This window comes from Haemaphysalis longicornis, unplaced genomic scaffold (assembly GCF_048455015.1).
Source record: "Haemaphysalis longicornis isolate Haplotype H1 unplaced genomic scaffold, Haemaphysalis longicornis Haplotype H1 scaffold_9, whole genome shotgun sequence".
Lineage (NCBI taxonomy): Eukaryota > Metazoa > Arthropoda > Arachnida > Ixodida > Ixodidae > Haemaphysalis > Haemaphysalis longicornis.
Window position 1 is genome coordinate 24316805 of NW_027526460.1, and position 16825 is coordinate 24333629.

The following is a 16825-nucleotide window of genomic DNA, read 5'->3' on the forward strand; positions in this document are numbered from 1 at the left end:
CAGCACCTGTTCATGTACGTCCATATTTATGTGCGTTCGACAAGTCCAACCACTTCACCCTTTTCCCTCTGGATAACCCCCTTGTGGTGGCAAAGGGGCCATAGCCAGGAACAGAGCTGAAGAGGTAGGTAGCGGATATTTATCCTAGGAATCCCACTGAGGCCGCCAATGCACAGAAATTTGAAGATGATAAATTTTGTGTTTGGTCGGAGAACGTAATGTGCCATAGACCGAAAATTGGTCGCTGCGTAAGGCGTCAGAAATTTTTCCTCCTGAATTTTTTTTACTACCTGCCTCTCAAAATCTGCCCATCTGCCCGTCGGTTTCTCCGTCGGCCCGTCAGTCCGTAGCACATTACACAATGCGAATAATAAATTTACACGGGCCAATAGCAGTTGTACACGTTTCGCCACGCCGCAGAACTTCTGGTCGCGTGACGGCGAGGTTCGTGGTGTTAGTGGACACCGTGGTGCAGTGCGCACACAATTCTGAGGTCACGTAATGTCTTTCAGAGTCAGGTTAGAGGGGCTTAAAGGAGCCAGGAAGACAAAATACAAGTTAGGTTTATTAGAAAGAGTGCTTAGTCCCGATAACAATGATACCAATATCATCGCAATCTTCGAACAAATAAGGGAGATATTAAAGAAAACGTGTGAAGCAGTCGCGACCCCCTAGCCAATTTCCCGCAACTTTTCTATGACGTCACGGAACCTTGTTTGTGCGATTGGCGGCCGCCTGACCTGTCGCGACGACACATGACTGGACGTCTGTAACCGGGCCTCTAGTTCCATTTGCCCGCATCACTTGAATGCTAACGTGCAGTTAAGGCACTGAAAATTATGTTTTATTGTTGGCCCGTATGACGTCATTCTTGCTCATAACACGTCACTGTGGCGCAAAATTTGAAATTTTTTATATACTTCTTGCTTTTTTTTTCGTTAAAAAACATCCTTTGTGGCTGTAATGGAGCTGAGTGAGATACTGAATCCTAGTTCTTTCTAATGAAACGAAGTTGTATTTTCTCTTCATGGCTCCTTTAAGCCGTAGGCGCACGTCGACGCCGTAGGCACACGTGTCGCTCCTGCATAATGGGGTGCACGACCAATGCGAGTCTCACAGGCAGATATGAGCGCAGATATACGCGCTGTCTGGCAGTTCCCACTCGGGAGTTTACGAATTGTTTTGTTTTTTCTTCATCTGCACTGAGTGCCGTCACACTTGCCGCCCATTGGACGCCACGTGTCCTGAGCCGCTGATAATGTGGTGTCACGTGATGCCCAGGATATGGGAGGACACATATCCTGGGCGTCCCATGTCCTGATTCAGATCACTTTTTGTAACAGTTCAAGCTATGGTAGGAAGCACTGTTTTTAACAACGGAACTATTTAAAGGGGCCATGAAGACAAAATACACGCTTGTTTTATTCTAAAGATTTCGTGTTCTATAGTGCCCCCCGCGCTTGTCTAGAAGCAAACGTTGATATTCATAACGAAATTAATCAATTTAAGCTTAACTTGTGATTCTCGCGGAAAAACGTGTTTGAACGACGTTTGCAATTTAATTATAAGAACAGGTTTTTCAGCTAAACTTGGTGTGGAGCGTAGACTTGTTTAATACAAGTCAACCTAGGTGGCGTCACCGAACCGAGGCAAGCCGTTTTCTGCCTTTGATTTGTTTGTGACAGTATTGAAACCTGGCTTGTTTTTGTTGATGGAAATAATAATCGTTTCGTGAAACACAGAGCTCGCTCGACAAATATGGTCACGTAAGACACCGTTGCCTGCGTCAATCGGCCAGTGTCGTCTGAGACAACCTCAAAGCCCCGCAGTGCTGTGCATCTAGGCCAATCATAGTGCGCGCAGTGCCAACAGCAGTACGCATCGGTAGTTATATGTTTACGTGTCCTTTCGTAACTTCCACTGTTTGTCCCACCATTCTTACTGATGTAAAAAGAATTTGCCCTAAATTTAAGCGCAGTTGGCTCGTTCGGCAGGCTTATAAGCTCTGCCTAAGTTGCGTTTGCTTTTGGCGGCCTCCGCCAATCGGAGAGCTGGCTGGTATGACATCATAGGTTCTGTTGCGGGAAATCAGCTAGTGGGTCGCATGGCCATGCCCTTTTTTCCCTAATTATATAGCTTATTTGAGCGAAGCAATTGACATTAAAAGTGGTGTCGGCGATCTTTTGAATGAACCAAACTTGCATTTTGTCTTTATGGCCCCTTTAAAGACTAGAATGTCCGGCGATGATGCCCGTCATGCCAGGTGAAAATGAAGCCCGTCCCGCCAGGCGAACGTACCCTGCTGGGCCGACAGATGGCGCCAACGCCTCGACGGACGTCCATGGGCGATCTCGGCACAAAGCGCAGGTCCACCTCTCTGTATATGCACCGATGAACAGGTAAACTACCAGACCTCCGTCGGTGAGCTTCAAGTACGCACATGCCACGGCAAGTGGCGTTGTGAGCGACCCTGCCTTTCCGGGAGATGGTCGCCATCGTACTGAAGTCAGCTCAGCTGTTTCATCAAATTTCACAGGCGTGGACATGGCGTCCATTTTTTTTTAAATTGTACGTTTAGGAAGAGCGTTAGCTGCTCGCGTGTCGTACTCGTCACCTGTCGCAACTCCTTAAATACTGGCTTGCTGAAATATTTGCGTCACAGTGAGGGCAAAAGTGAGGCGACATGGGATAAAGCGGCACTCGCTAGCTAAGATTTCCATCTTGGAATGCGTTAGTAATACTGTTCTCGAAGTTTTCCCCCCCAACTTGTTTTTCCGTTTAATTTAAATGGGTCTTTCGTGTAGTATTTTCGCGACAACTACGTTTACACGCGACCGGACTCTTATCTGAGGCTGTCGCCGATATTCTCTCTTCAAGGAGATGACCGGCTGCTCGCTTTCATTTTCGGGGAAGCAGATAGGCTGCTCGTAATTATTTTTAAGTGCTTCCAAAGTACACCCCGTCCCCCGCTAATGCCCTGAGGGGCTTATTTCTTGTTCTTTACTGCAAACTAAAGTATCCGCGTAAAACGAGCGAGCTTGTGGTGACGAGCATGCGGCTTACGACAACGACGAGAATCAGGTTAGGAACACCATGCTAAGCAAGACAAGTTTAAACGGAGCCGGGTTTCAGACCCCGTAGCTTTCCGTTCGCTTACCATGCGTTCCCGGCAGAGAGAGCCTCATTAGATTGTTGGTACGTGCAAGTCAGCTTGTGGCTTCACTTGCTCCCTCTATGAGCAAATTAGAGAGTTAATGCAACTTGTGATGATCACGCGGTTTAAGGTCCACCCATGTTCACCTTGTGCGCGCTAGAGAGCGTTGCCCCACAGCCAGTCCCCGTGTTCACCGCGAATGAGGTTGCGCGGTGCAATTAACGCCTGGCCCGACATGTGAAAAAGTGAAGCATTATTGGGGTAGGCTGGGTGTGAAGTGAAACCTTTTCGTGAGTGCGAATGTACGACTCCAAGCTTACTGAACCTACAAATGGCTGGTCCATCTGCATGAAAATTTCGCTCCCACTTAGAGACTCAACGAACAGCATAAGTGTCGTCTCGTACTTGAAATACTTATGAAGACAAATATTTCCTACCAGGGAAATAAGTTAAAAGGCGTTAATAATTAACGCCAAATAAAAAAGCCACAAATGCAGAAGGGTTTGAAGCGCTAATTGGTTAAAAGTAAAGCCTCGCCTGGAGCGAACCGGAACTTCAGGCAGAGTAAATGTACATCGAATACAAAGAAAAGAAACCTTTATGGTGTCGTTAGGAGAAAACATCCTTTTTTTTCGGGTGTCTTTTATGTGTGAGGCTAGGAAGTGGACCCATGCAATATAAGTAGCCACAAACTGTTTTAGGGTGTTTTCAGAGAAAATAAAGTCCAGTTACAAGTCAGCGCTTTGTTCGTCCTCTTACATTCGTCATTGTCTTTTCGCTTGAGCTGTGGTTCAACATGCATCACCAACTCGCGCAAATTTTCACGTTACAACAAAAGAAAGCCTCACAACCTACGCACGCTTCACCTTTAAACATAAAATTTCACGCAAAAGCAACAATGAGCATAAGTCACAAAAATGCTGATTCGTAATGCTGAAGCAGTTAATTTAGAACGACGTGTCTGGTCGCCTCCTAACGTGACACACACAACTGATCCTCTCAGTAGACTCACGACAAGACCAAGACCCCCTCGATTGTAGATCCCTCTTCATCTTATCGCATCCTTCAAGTCACCTCCCCCAACAAGTCTATAGTCCCTCCTGCCCCCAGAAGGACCGACAAGCTAATTAACCATTTTTCTGCGTCAGTGGTTAAGGGGAAGTTCCCGTATATCAGCCTAACGCTTATAACGGCAAAACGTCGTGTGCTCACCCCCAAACATAGCGATTTCAGCTATGTAAACTGCGGCTTGCAAACACTGGCACCTTAGGCGCCATAGAAATTCTTTTCAGAACGTAAGATTTTTTCCGCCTTTTAACAAGAACCGCATAACGAGCCCGTGGTGCCACCAAGAAATGACGCTCTTAAATTCTGAAGCCAACGACATTTCGCTGAAGATGTAAAGACTTAGTTCTATATAAGTTGATATACAAATATTAGAATACTGCACAAGAATTAAGACCCGCGGAGGTTCTGTGTTCGAAAATAGGCATTGGCGGTAATTATGAAAATGGCAAAACATACTTTTATAAAAATAGAAGAAACCCTTACGTAGGAAGAAAAAAAAAACATGTCATAAGTACGCTACGCACAAGAAATGCTGGCCATAGATATATCCGAGATGGTGGGCTGCACTGCATAAGAAAACGGAGCTGCGAACAAGGGGTGCGCCTCCGGGGGTTCATCTTTCTGAGCGATGGCGGAAATGGTACACGAGACGGTCTCTAACGTCGAGCCTTCCGCGAGTTGTACGGTCGATCAGGGCTGCTGGAAACGATAGCTTTGGACGCGGAAGGAACAGCAGTTGCGGTGGTCCCAGAAGAAACGACGCAGCATGTGTCTCTCGCCGCTATACGTTAGATGCACAGAAAGGACAAGAACCAAGCAGACAAAAGACCATCGAAACAAGAATAGCTCGGAGCGTAGAAAAAAAGAACTGTGGCATAGCAAAGGACGAGACAGCAGAGAGAAAACCTGGAATCGCTCCTTCCAGGCCCACCCGGAGGAGCGTGGTTGTTTTAGGCAGAGAGCACCCGGGCACAGTGAAACTGCGTGCGTTAGGCTTAGCGGTAGATTGACTTTGGCAGAGCGTTGTAATGGCTGTTTTCATGAGCACGGGAGGCACGCCGGTACTGTAGCTGATAGCGTTGAAGGAGAAGCGAAATATCATGAGTTCGGTTGTTACCAGAATTTGCTAGCATACAACATAGCCAGGTACATGAGCAAATGGCTGGGCGAGTTCAAGTAAACGGCCTTGCCGCATACAGTCTATAATCAATAGACTTTCGTTTGACCTTTCTCCACAGGAACTCAAATGGAAAAGCCAATATCGAGACAACAAATAGTCGATTGAAACTTAACAGACACTTTGACTTTGGTCAATATATTTTCACGTGATATTTCTCAACATAAACACTGGAAAATTCAATAGAGAGTCAACAGAGAACCAGTTGGAACTCAACAGCTAAGCTAATAGGTTCTAAGGGAGGGGGGGGGGAGAGGGGGGAAAAGGGCCAGAAACTGTCTGACGTGGGGTGCCGACACCTTATAGGCCCGTGGGAGGTTGGGAAGGGGACGTAGAGGAGGGGATAGCGGGAAGTATTAGAAAGATTGACTTTAGTTAATATATGTTCACGTGATTCTCTTTATTCTCCCCTTCATTATCCCCTTTATTTTAACAAATATTTAAACCACCCCCACCCACACATTTCTCAGCCGGAACGCAATGGCAAGTCAAGTGGAAATCAACAGAGAGTCTATTATGAACTCAAGAGACATATTTGCCTCAGTCAATAAATTTTTAATTTAGAACGCAACGTTGGGCTTCAACAGAAACCCTGCTGCCACAGAAAAGTTTAATTGAAGGTCAATTGAAGTTTTAATACACTTTAAGATTTGTATTTTTTCACAATCACGTCAGGGTCCCGCAGGGCTCGGTACGTGCACTTGTTCTGTTCCTGTTATATGTAATGAATTTCCTGACTCTTTTACTTCGCATATAAGACCTCTCGGCGATGACTGTGTTGCTCTACCGAGAAATCTCTAACCTTTCTGATATTTCTGCTCTTCAGCTTGATCTTAGTAACGTATCCAATTGGTGTGACACTTGGTGAATGAAACTTAACATTCATCGTCATCACCATCATCATCATCGTCAGCCTTCTCAGGTCCACTGCAGGACGAAGGCCTTTCCCACTGACCTCCAACTGCTCCGGTACCGCGCTTCTAGAGTCCGTAGTTTACCCCCGAATTTCTTTATTTCATCCCTCCGTCGGATTAATGGCTTTCCCCTTCTTCTAGACCAATCTCTTCATATCCACTCTGTCACCCTAATTGTCCACCGGTTTTCGGTTCGTCTCAATACATGGCCAGCCCAAGTCCATTTCTTTTTCTTTATTTGAACTATGACATCGTCAACTGTAGTTTGTTCTCTGATCCAGGTAGCTCGTTTTCTGTCCCTGTGTGTTATTCCTGACATTTTTCGTTCCATGGCCCGTTGAGCTGACCTAAGTTTGCTTAGTAAAGGTGCCAAGTTTCACCTCCGTACGTCATCACCGGCAGTATGCACTGGTTGCCGATTTTTCTTTTGAGTGACAGAGGTAGCTTACTTCTCATTATTTGGGAGTGCTTGTCGAGTGCTACCAAATCCATGCTGTGCCGGATTTCTGTTTCGTGGTTGGGGTTAGCCCTAACGATATCTCAGAGGTAGTTATACTCCCTTGCTTCGTTTTCTGCATCCTTATTCCTCATTACATTAAATTTATTCATATCTATCTTTAGCCTCATGGCCGTGCTTTCTTATTGCAGTTCCTCAAGCACTGTTTGCATGTGTTCTACAGTCTCACTCAGCAAGACTATATCGTCCGCAAACCTCAAATGGCTCAACTATTCCCCGTTTATTGCTAATCCTATGTTTTCCCAGTCAAGCTTTCTAAATACCCCCTCCGGACATGCTGTGAATAGTTTGGCGAGATGGTGTCTCCCTGTCGTACTTTCTTTCGAATCGGAAATTTATCGCTTTGCTTGTGGAGGGCTATCCTGCCCGTGTATTCCTTACATGTGTCTTCTAGTAGTATTATGTAGGTTTTCTTCATTCCTTGGTCTTTTAATGCTTCTAGCACGGCTGCGGTGAGAACGGATCCATGGTTTAGTACCCTTTCCTAAATCCAGCCTGCTATCTGGGTTGTGGGGAATACAGGCTGTCTCCTACGCGGCTAACTTTGTTAAACAGCTTGTAAACAACTGAGAGTATGCTGATGGGTCTGTAATTCTCGAGGTCCTTGGGAGCTCTTTCTTATGAATCATAATAATGTTGGTGTTTTTCCAGGGTATACGGGGACTTTTTGAGTCTTCAAGCATTCGGAAAATAGTACAGCAAGCTTTTCCAGTATAATATATCCTCCCTTTTTTTAAAAAAAATCCGGTTATACCGTCGTCACCTGCAGCGTTTCCTATTTCCATGCCTTTTAGAACCTTTCCAACTTTTTCTTTAGTTGCTAGTGGCACATCGCAAGTTGGGCTTGTACTCTGAGTAGTTTCCCCGGGTCTGACGTCGCCGGCATACAGACTGGTGTAGAATCGTTCTGCTACCTTTATTATCTCGTCCAAGTTGTGCGCAATGTTATCCTGCTCGTCTGTCAGCGCATACATCATGTCCTTGCTGATGGCTAGCTTTCTCTTAGTTGCTTTCTAGCTTTTCCCTATTCCTCGACCGCTGCCATGTTATATGCACGAATGTCGTTTTGTTTTACTTCTGTTGATCAGTTTAGAAAACTTGGCTTATTCAATCCGACCCGCCGTACTGGACACTTTCATGTTCTGACGTTTGGCCATTAGTTCCTCCGTTTTCATAGTTCTCTCTCTCTCTCTCTCTCTCTCTCTCTCTCTCTCTCTCTCTCTCTCTCTCTCTCTCTCTCTCTCTCTCTCTCTCTCTCTCTCTCTCTCTCTCTGTTTCTCTCAACGCGTGCTTCCCTTTTCTCCAGCGTTTCAAAGCACGAGTTTCCTATCGGTTGTCAGTTACAGTTCCCTTCTGCACTTATCACGCCCTCCACAGCATCCCTCCCACCTTAAACTTGAGTATGAACCTTGCCTGATCCCCGCAAAGGCCTGAAGCCGTATCTTTGAGGTGATTTTGATATGTGGGATTGTATTCTTCTTGCTCTGATAGAATTTTTGAAGACGTAGTGAAACTTTTGTGTTTATGCGTGTGAGCTTGGCCCATTTATTTTTGAAAAAAAAAAAATTAGAGCGTTGAACTAAAGGTGCGTGGAGAATAAAGTCCTTATTCGAGAACTTGACCGTGATCGCTACAGAAACGCTTCGCAGATGCCGATACTGGCGCCAAACGAAGAAGCAAGCAAGTAAAAAAAAAATCTTGCGTGGGAACTCGGAGGAGTCCGGCATCCGGACACGAGTCATCACCGAAGGCACGACGGACCACGTAAATAAACACGACATACGCATGCAGCGGGACTACACGGATGAAAAATATGGTGCCTCATCCAGCCCACAAGCGTTACAAATATAAAGAGAGACAACGAAGGGAAAGAAAATGAATGACGTCTTCCCACCATGAACCGGACGTTATTCCTATTCATCTAGCGTGGGCGGCCTTTGTCACGAATGCCGGTCTTCCAGAATTTTGGCAAATTTGTTTCGCTGAGTCGCTTTTCTTATTCAAGCCTCTCCACCTTTTCGTTCCAGTACGTTGGTTTTCTTTGCAACCATGGTATATCCTTTTTTTCCCTTGCACCTTTCTTGTGCTAATCGCAAAGGCCCACGAACCATTCGTATTGGGTTGACGTTGCCGCCCTCACAAAGGTTGAAGACAACTATCTCGTTGTTCACTCTCTTGGTGGTACTATTCTGAAAGAAGGAACACGCATTTTTGAAATATGAGAGAGAAAAGTCTTCGTGCGAGTACATTAAAATTTTCTCGCTGGAGTTATTTCATACGCGACAAGGTTTTTCCCGCCTGTATCGGAATATCTCTTGTGCATCTCGCGTTTTCTCCCCTGCCGATATGAAGCCTTCAAGCATTTGATAATGATTGCGTATTAACACGTAGTCACAGCGAGGTCGTGACACAGGAAAACAAGCAGACAAACTGCCGGAAGAAAGGGCGCCCCGTGGTAAAGAAAAAAAAAACCACTTCATTTTATTGCTTGAGAAAGTAACCCGGAACGAAAACAGAGGTGAGAAGTATGAAAGGATAACTGCCACTCTTGGGTTACTGAATCCCCACCTGTACTTTCGTGTTCATTTCTTAGTCCTAAAAATTGATTTTGCCACTGGTAATGCACGATTAAAGGGCTTCTCCTTTTTTCATTACTAAAAAAAATGCAGAGAAAACGCCATGCAAGATAAAAGGTTTGGCTTCCTTGTGCTGCAATAGGTACCAATCGAAAACATGAGCGTGTATAAAACTAGAGAGAGAGAGGTAATATTTTTTAAGGTTTCGTTGGTATCCGTCTAGTCTACAGGGAACGTGAAAGGGAGAAAATGAAGGAAAGAGGAACTCATGTCAAGTTGAACGCAAATACACGTTGTGCACCTGAAAGCCGAGATTATAAAAATCATGCTCGAAGGCCTCTTACAAAAGAGGAAACGCTTTGTTGCTACCCCGATCACAAAAAGGCGGCACAAGTTTTTTGGGGCCCAGTGCTACGGGAGCCCAATATTTGATCGGTAAAGAACGGACGCCTGCTGGGTGCATGAAAGAGTCCGGAAGCAAGCGCAAAATTAAAATTAGGGGACCCTCTTTAGTTTCTAATGTTCTTTTTATTTCCAGTACGACTTTTCAGGGCTTGCGTGGAGGGCGGATGGCGTAATACTGCCGTTTCCCAGGTGATGAAAAACGGAATTTCGAAATGCCGGAGCTTAAATGAGAAACCGAACTGTACGGAGACAAATGTACGCTCCACTTCTACGAAGGGATATGAACGAGTGCAGCTGTGTTTCGGTGAAAAACCCCGAGGACCTAACTTTGGAATTACTTGAAGTTGAAATCCAATTTATACCTGATTACTAACGCGGAAGGACCGTTTGCTGCCGAGCAGCAATACCGTCTTTGTTGGCCACGAGCCAATCAGGTTCAGAGTTGGATGGCGTTCCAGCTGACCTAGTTTCCGTGTGGTGAATTACGGGCAAGGTTGCGCAATGTAGCATGCGTGCTTCTCGCCTGTCATACTTCCAAGGGAGACTAAAGAGACTAGACCTAGAGGGAGAAAGGAAGGAAGGGAGGGAGGGAGGGAGGATAGAGGAAAAAAGTTTGTGGGCGATAGTTTGCAGCCAGGTAAAAACCCACATTAACGCATGGGCAGACACGTTGAAATTTCTGGTGTAGTAACCTACGAAGAATGAAAAAAAAGTATCCTGTTTCACCTAACTTTACGTGAAAGTAGGGTGTTAGCATCTAAAGATATACCCATACTTTAGCCAAGCCTGACCGAGCGAATTTTACAGGAAAGCGCCTTCGGCTGCTTGTGTCTTGCGAGAAACACTCCTTTCTTATGACACCAACACAATGCTAATTTGTTTAACAAATTTTTGCTTAGCGCAATTTACAGGGGTGAGTTTCTCAGCAGTGGAATGGCGGTGCTTCCTAAAAGTAGTGGTCGTATTCATTCCGCTTTAAGTCCACAGCTCCATTGACATTGTTTCGAATCACAATTCGTCTTACTCAGAAGGTGCTAGAAGAGTGTGGTAGAATGATCTATACTTATTTACGTTGCTCAAAGCAATGGGGATGGGCAATCCAGAAATAATTTGTCAGAACCCATATTCGCCTGCATCACAAATCTTGATACCTAGAACAACATACGTAATGCAGCCATTCCTCACGACGGCCCGGTTCGCTTGATATGTCACGGTCCCTATTTCGACGTTGTGAAAACGGGAGCAGGAGTGTATTCAGGTGAGTTTCTTTGGGAAGAAAATATAAAGTAAGAGAACACTACTGCATAACGTTTGACTGCGACTGGGACCTTCGTCGGAAAATGTAAATGCGCTACCTCACATTGCTTCCAGTATTTTTGCAGCCATGCTGCTATAAGAGAGGAAATTGCCGCGGAGATGTTTTGTGAAAAAAAAAAAAACAAAAACAAAAAAACAACTGGCCTAGCAATCTGGGCGTCGCCTTTGTCGGTGTGAAGCCTTTTTGAGAAAGCGAAAATAAAAGTTACGGGGGATGCTTAGGACTTTCCAGGAATGAAAAAAAACCCAGTTGGATCATTAGTGTGGGCTGCTGTTGAGCTTTCTATTAAAATTTGTGGCCGTGCCCGTCGTCACTTGACCAGCCCCGTGGACAGCACCCTTCGAAGCTCGCCCCCATCGCTCGCCATCGCCAGGTGCCTGCTGTTCACTCGCAGCCCCAGCTCGTATATTACGTGTTGCGACGGCCTACCCTCGTCCGGTGCTGCGGTTTCCCTTCTCCTGCGAGCGCTCCAATTGTCTGTGCGAATCTCTGCGCCTTACACCTATTTCTGTGTACGTTACGCGTCCCACGAACCATAGACATAAAATACTTCTGCCGTAAATAGTCGAGTTGACTCCCCTCCCCTACGGGCCGTGAAAGTAAGCGTCCAGCGAAGCTTTAGCGACAATCGCTTCTTGCGGCGGTGGTACACTGTGATAGGTTCCGCGACGGCTTAGGCTGCATAGACTGGTAAAGACAAACTCGAGACACGACATGCACCGCGTGTTTGGTTTACTGGACTCGTTGTATAGAACACGCGAGTTCTAAGTTGCCCCAGAGGAATTCCGAGAGCCAGAAATGCTTGAAGGCGTGTTGTAGCGTGGCTAGTTGGTTTGAAGTTCAGTAAAGCTTGATGTCGGGCTAGTTGGTGTAACATGGTTTTGAAGGTACGTTGCGCTTGCTGTGAACACAGAGACGGGCACGGGTAAAAAACGTATACTTTCACGAGAAGACGGCGCCGTATTCTCGTGAAAGTCTACGTTTTTTACCCGTGCCCGTCTCTGTGTTCACAGCAATCGCAACGTACCTTCAAAACCAGGCTAGTTGGTGCTTTGACATTCTTTAGGCCACAGCACCCCTCACACAGGGAACAACAGACGAAAGCGGACACACGCTGACTAGCAAATAAAATTTGTATTTTAGCAAACAAAACAAGCATACCGGAAGTATGCTAATCTCCGCTTATCTACGGTCGGCAAGGAAGGGCACTTAATTCAACGATAATTCCAACGATGGCATGTTTATGCAATTGTCGCTGAGCCAATCTATCTCAAAAGCCTCGGTGATCTTGCGGGCAGCTCTGTCATGACCATTGACTGGAGGCTACAGCTATTAAACAGTGGTTTGCAACCTATTGCTGGCAGTTAGAGGAAATGCTCCCAGCCGCAACAAGCTTCTTGACGTTTTTTACGTATTGCCGGAGTTGGTCGTTTATGCATCTTCGCGGTTGTCCGAGGCATTCTTTTTTTTCTTTAGAGGACAATGGTAATGATCAAACAATACACTATTTGCAGGCTGCGACATGATTAAAAAATTTTCTGCCGCAATCTCGCCCAAGGTATATTTCCCGCACGACAATGATAAAGGGTAAACAATTTTCTTCTTGCAGACTACGAATTGACTGCGGTGTTTAGAGCTGCGATGCCTAGGTTTCTTTGCCGTTGAATTGAATTTAAAGCTATAGTCGCAAAACATTATGGGGCACAGAGAGAAAAAAACATCTACACCGGTGAACTTGCTAGTATCATATTTTTTTAAACCGCGTGAAATCGAGTGAACTTAGGGTTCTGCCAGACAGACAAATATTTTTTATTGGGGATGGTTCGAGGTCATCTGCAGTCACATTTTTTCTATTTTTCAATTTGTTGTCGGTCGCAATTCGTCCCTCACACCGCATTTTCCCGCCCTCAAAGTTTTTATCAATTCGCTCTTCCGCTACATAACCTACTCCCCTGATTATCTCAATTGGTACAGACACTGCCCGAAATAAGCAGCTGTCCCGGGTTGGTATACCGGACCATGCAGACGAATTTTTCTTCAACTGCAAAATTTCGAAGGTGTACAGCTTCCCTATGTGGCTATGCGGCTGAATTTCAAATGGAGGTCAATGTTTTCCTTCGCAACATTACACTCCAATCTTGGGTTATCATCATCATTATCATCATCACCAGCCTATCTACACCCACGGCAGGGCAAAGGCATCTACCATTAATCTACAATTATTCCGGTCCGGTCCTAACTGCGACCAATTTATCCCCGCAAAATTCTTTGTCTCATCTGCATCTAAACTTTCTTCCCCCCCCCCTCCCCACCGAGCTTGCCTTCTCTAGATATCCACTCTGTTACCCTCAATGACCAACGGTTATCTTGTTTTCGCATTACATGCCCTTCCACGTCCATTTATTCTGCTTAATTTCTACGAATATGCCCTTACCACGCGTTTGTTCCCTGAACCACTCAGCTCTCTTCTTGTCCCTTAATGTTACACCTATCATCTTCCGTTCCATTGCTCTCTGAGTCGTCCTCAATTTAAGTGAGCCCTCTTAGTGAGCCTCCAAGTTTCTGCCCCGTAGGTGAGTACCGGTAAGATGCAGATGTCATACACTTTCTTCTTCAGGGACAATGGTAGGCTGCCACTCATTATCTGAGAATGCCTGCCGAATGCGCTTTATCCCATTCTTTTCCTTATAATTTTTTCTGCCTCATGGTTGTGATCCGGGGTGACAACTTGGCATAAGTATATGTATTCGCTTACCACTTCCACTGCCTCGCCACCTATCTCAAACCGCAGTGCTGTCCCGAGGTGTTTGTTCATTACTTTAGTTTTCTGCATATTAATTTTCAGGCCTACGGTTCTACTCTGTTTGTCCAGTGCGGTAAGAATGCTTTGCAATTCGTCCCCCCAGTTACTTAGCAAGGCAACGTCATCAGCAAATCTGAGGTTACAAAGGTATTCTTCATTAACCCTTACTCCCACCTGTTCCCAATTCAATGTTTTGAATACTTCTTGTAAACATGCTGTGAATAATATTGGAGAGATTGTGTCTCCTTGTCTGACTCCCTTTCTTATAGGAATTTTACTGCTCTCCTTATGGAGGATGATGGTAGCTGTGGTCCCATTGTAAACATCCTCTAGTATTCTCACATAATGCTCGTCTACAAGATGGTTCCGTAATGCCTTAATGACTGCTGAGGTTTCCACTGAGTCAAATGCTTTTTCATAATCAATGAAGGCCATATATAGGGGTTCAGTGTACTCCGCGAACTTTTCTATCACCTGGTTGATCGTGTGAATATGGTCCATTGTTGAATAGCCTGTACGGAACCCTGTTTTTTCTTTAGGTTGACTGTAATCTAAGGTGGCAGAAATTCTGTTAGCGATTACCTTGGTAAGTACCTTGTAGACGGCTGAGAGTAAGCTGATCGGCCTGTAATTTTTCAAGTCCTTCATGTCGCCTTTCTTATGGATTAGGATGATGTCCGCGTTCTTCCAAGATTCAGGTACACTCGCGGTCATTAGGCATTGCGTGTACAGGTGTTTGCCAGTTTTACTAGTGCAATTTCTCCGCCATCCTTCAATAGATCTGCTGTTATCTAATCTTCACCAGGTGCTTTGCCCCGTTTAATTTCTTTCAAAGCCTTCCTTACTTCTTCTGTCGTTACTGGTGGGATGTCTATCTCTTCTGAACTACTTTCTCGTTCGGCATTATCCTGGATGTCCTGGCTACTGTACAGATCTGTACTGTACTCCTCGGCTACTATGACTATTTTATCCCTATTTGTGACGACATTGCCTTGCTTGTCTTTAAGTGCATACATAAGATTTTTCCCCACGCCTAGACGCCTCTTCACTGCTTTCAGGCTGCCTCCGTTCTTTACAGCATATTTACCCTCTCCATAATATACTTCCGTATGTCACAATTATTGATTAACTTCGAAAGCTCCGCTAGTTCTATTCTGGCAGCTGGGGTTTAGATTGTCATGGTTTGAGGTTTCCTAATTAGGCCTTTGGTCTCCTGGGAAAGTTTACCAGTATCCTGTCTAGCCATCGTGCCTTCGACTTCTACTGCATACTCCAGTGGCGTAGAGGTAGAGCATCCGCCTCCCGTGCTGAAGGGCTGTGGTTCAAATCCGGGTGCCTGACAATTTCCACCGTATTAAAAAAAATCCGCGCGTGGATGGAATTGCAGAATGAGGCTTGGGGTGCAGCCTGATCCCGGTTACCATTGCCGGTATACGCACTCCCTCACCAGAGCAGGATGGCCACCCTGGTGTAGTAATGGCCACAACCTCCCATGAATACGCCATTTAATCCAATCTTGGGTGTTTAAACCTAAATCTGGCGTTTATTGTGAGCCAGAATATGGTGCAACCTCTCCTTGTTCTCAGTGGCAGAGGGGGACCCATTCTGGTACCATTAGACCTTGATTGGAGTTTTGGCATGGGATGACAAGTGCCTGGTCGGCGTGGTCGGAACTTGTCAGTACGTCCTCCCATTGATCAGAGGATGAGGAGAGGATTGGGGGAGCGTATTTCTCTTGCGAACATAAGCTAGGCGGCACATCCGAAGAAATGTTTTTTTTACCCCAAAAAATGCAGCCTCCGCCCTAAAAGCTGAACACATATAAAAATGTAAGAGAAAGTATTGCTGTAGTTGTGACCCACGATCGAGGACAATAACCGCTTAGGCTGAAAGCATTACATTCCCAAGGTCCCTGGTTCTTTCCTGATAGATGCGAACAGCGAAAACGCCCGTGTGTCTTGATCTAGGCGCTTGTTAAAAATCCCCAAGCGGTCAAAATTAATCTGGAGCACTCCACTACGACTCGCCTCACAGCCCGGGTGTAGCTTCAGCAGCTAAACCCCGCAATCAATCAATCAATCAATCAATCAATCAATCAATCAATCAATCAATCAATCAATCAATCAATCAATCAATCAATCAATCAATCAATCAATCAATCAATCAATCAATCAATCAATCAATCAATCAATCAATCAATCAATCAATCAATCAATCAATCAATCAATCAATCAATCAATCAATAAATCAATCAATCAATCAATCAATCAATCAATCAATCAATCAATCAATCAATCAATCAATCAATCAATCAATCAATCAATCAATCAATCAATCAAATCATTACATTCGCTATGTACCTTCCCTTCCTGTGCATTGGAACAAACGTGCTTCGCAACTAAGATTCTTCGAACTCATCAGGGTAATGTTGACATGAGTGTCAAATGAGAAAGGTACTTCATTTATATAACGTATACGGGATACAATGCAGAATTTGTTGACATCCGGTATGCGTTAACTACTGGGTCCTTGTGGTGAATATCCACGATTGACCCAATACTCATCGCGTTGCCACACACCCACAGAAAAGACCCAAGAAACGTCGAAATATTCACCGACGGATACTTCGGAACTATAAAGTAGGAAAACCTTAGGTCCGCATTCAACTTGGCGTTGAACACAGTACCATTTATGTAGGCGGCGCTACGTGGCTGCAGTAGGGCAGTGGGAAAATTCCCGTCCCGTCCATTTCCCCGGAGAGCTCAATAGGTAACGTGAATACAGGCTGATAGAACACGGCCGCGAGCAACGCCCATTCATCCTTCCATACCGGTGGCTGACAAAAACACGCGGTGACAGACGCCAGGGAGAGACTAGTGGTGCCCCTTCCTAA

General features: G+C 45.3%; 1 long non-coding RNA gene across 1 annotated transcript in view; it reads left to right on the forward strand.

Moving 5' to 3' along the window:
• Positions 1-16825, forward strand: part of LOC144151662 (uncharacterized) — a 31202-nt gene continuing 14377 nt past the window's right edge. The window contains exon 1 of the long non-coding RNA XR_013318933.1: positions 1-124. This is a non-coding gene — a long non-coding RNA (uncharacterized LOC144151662). The remainder of the gene's footprint in view (positions 125-16825) is intronic.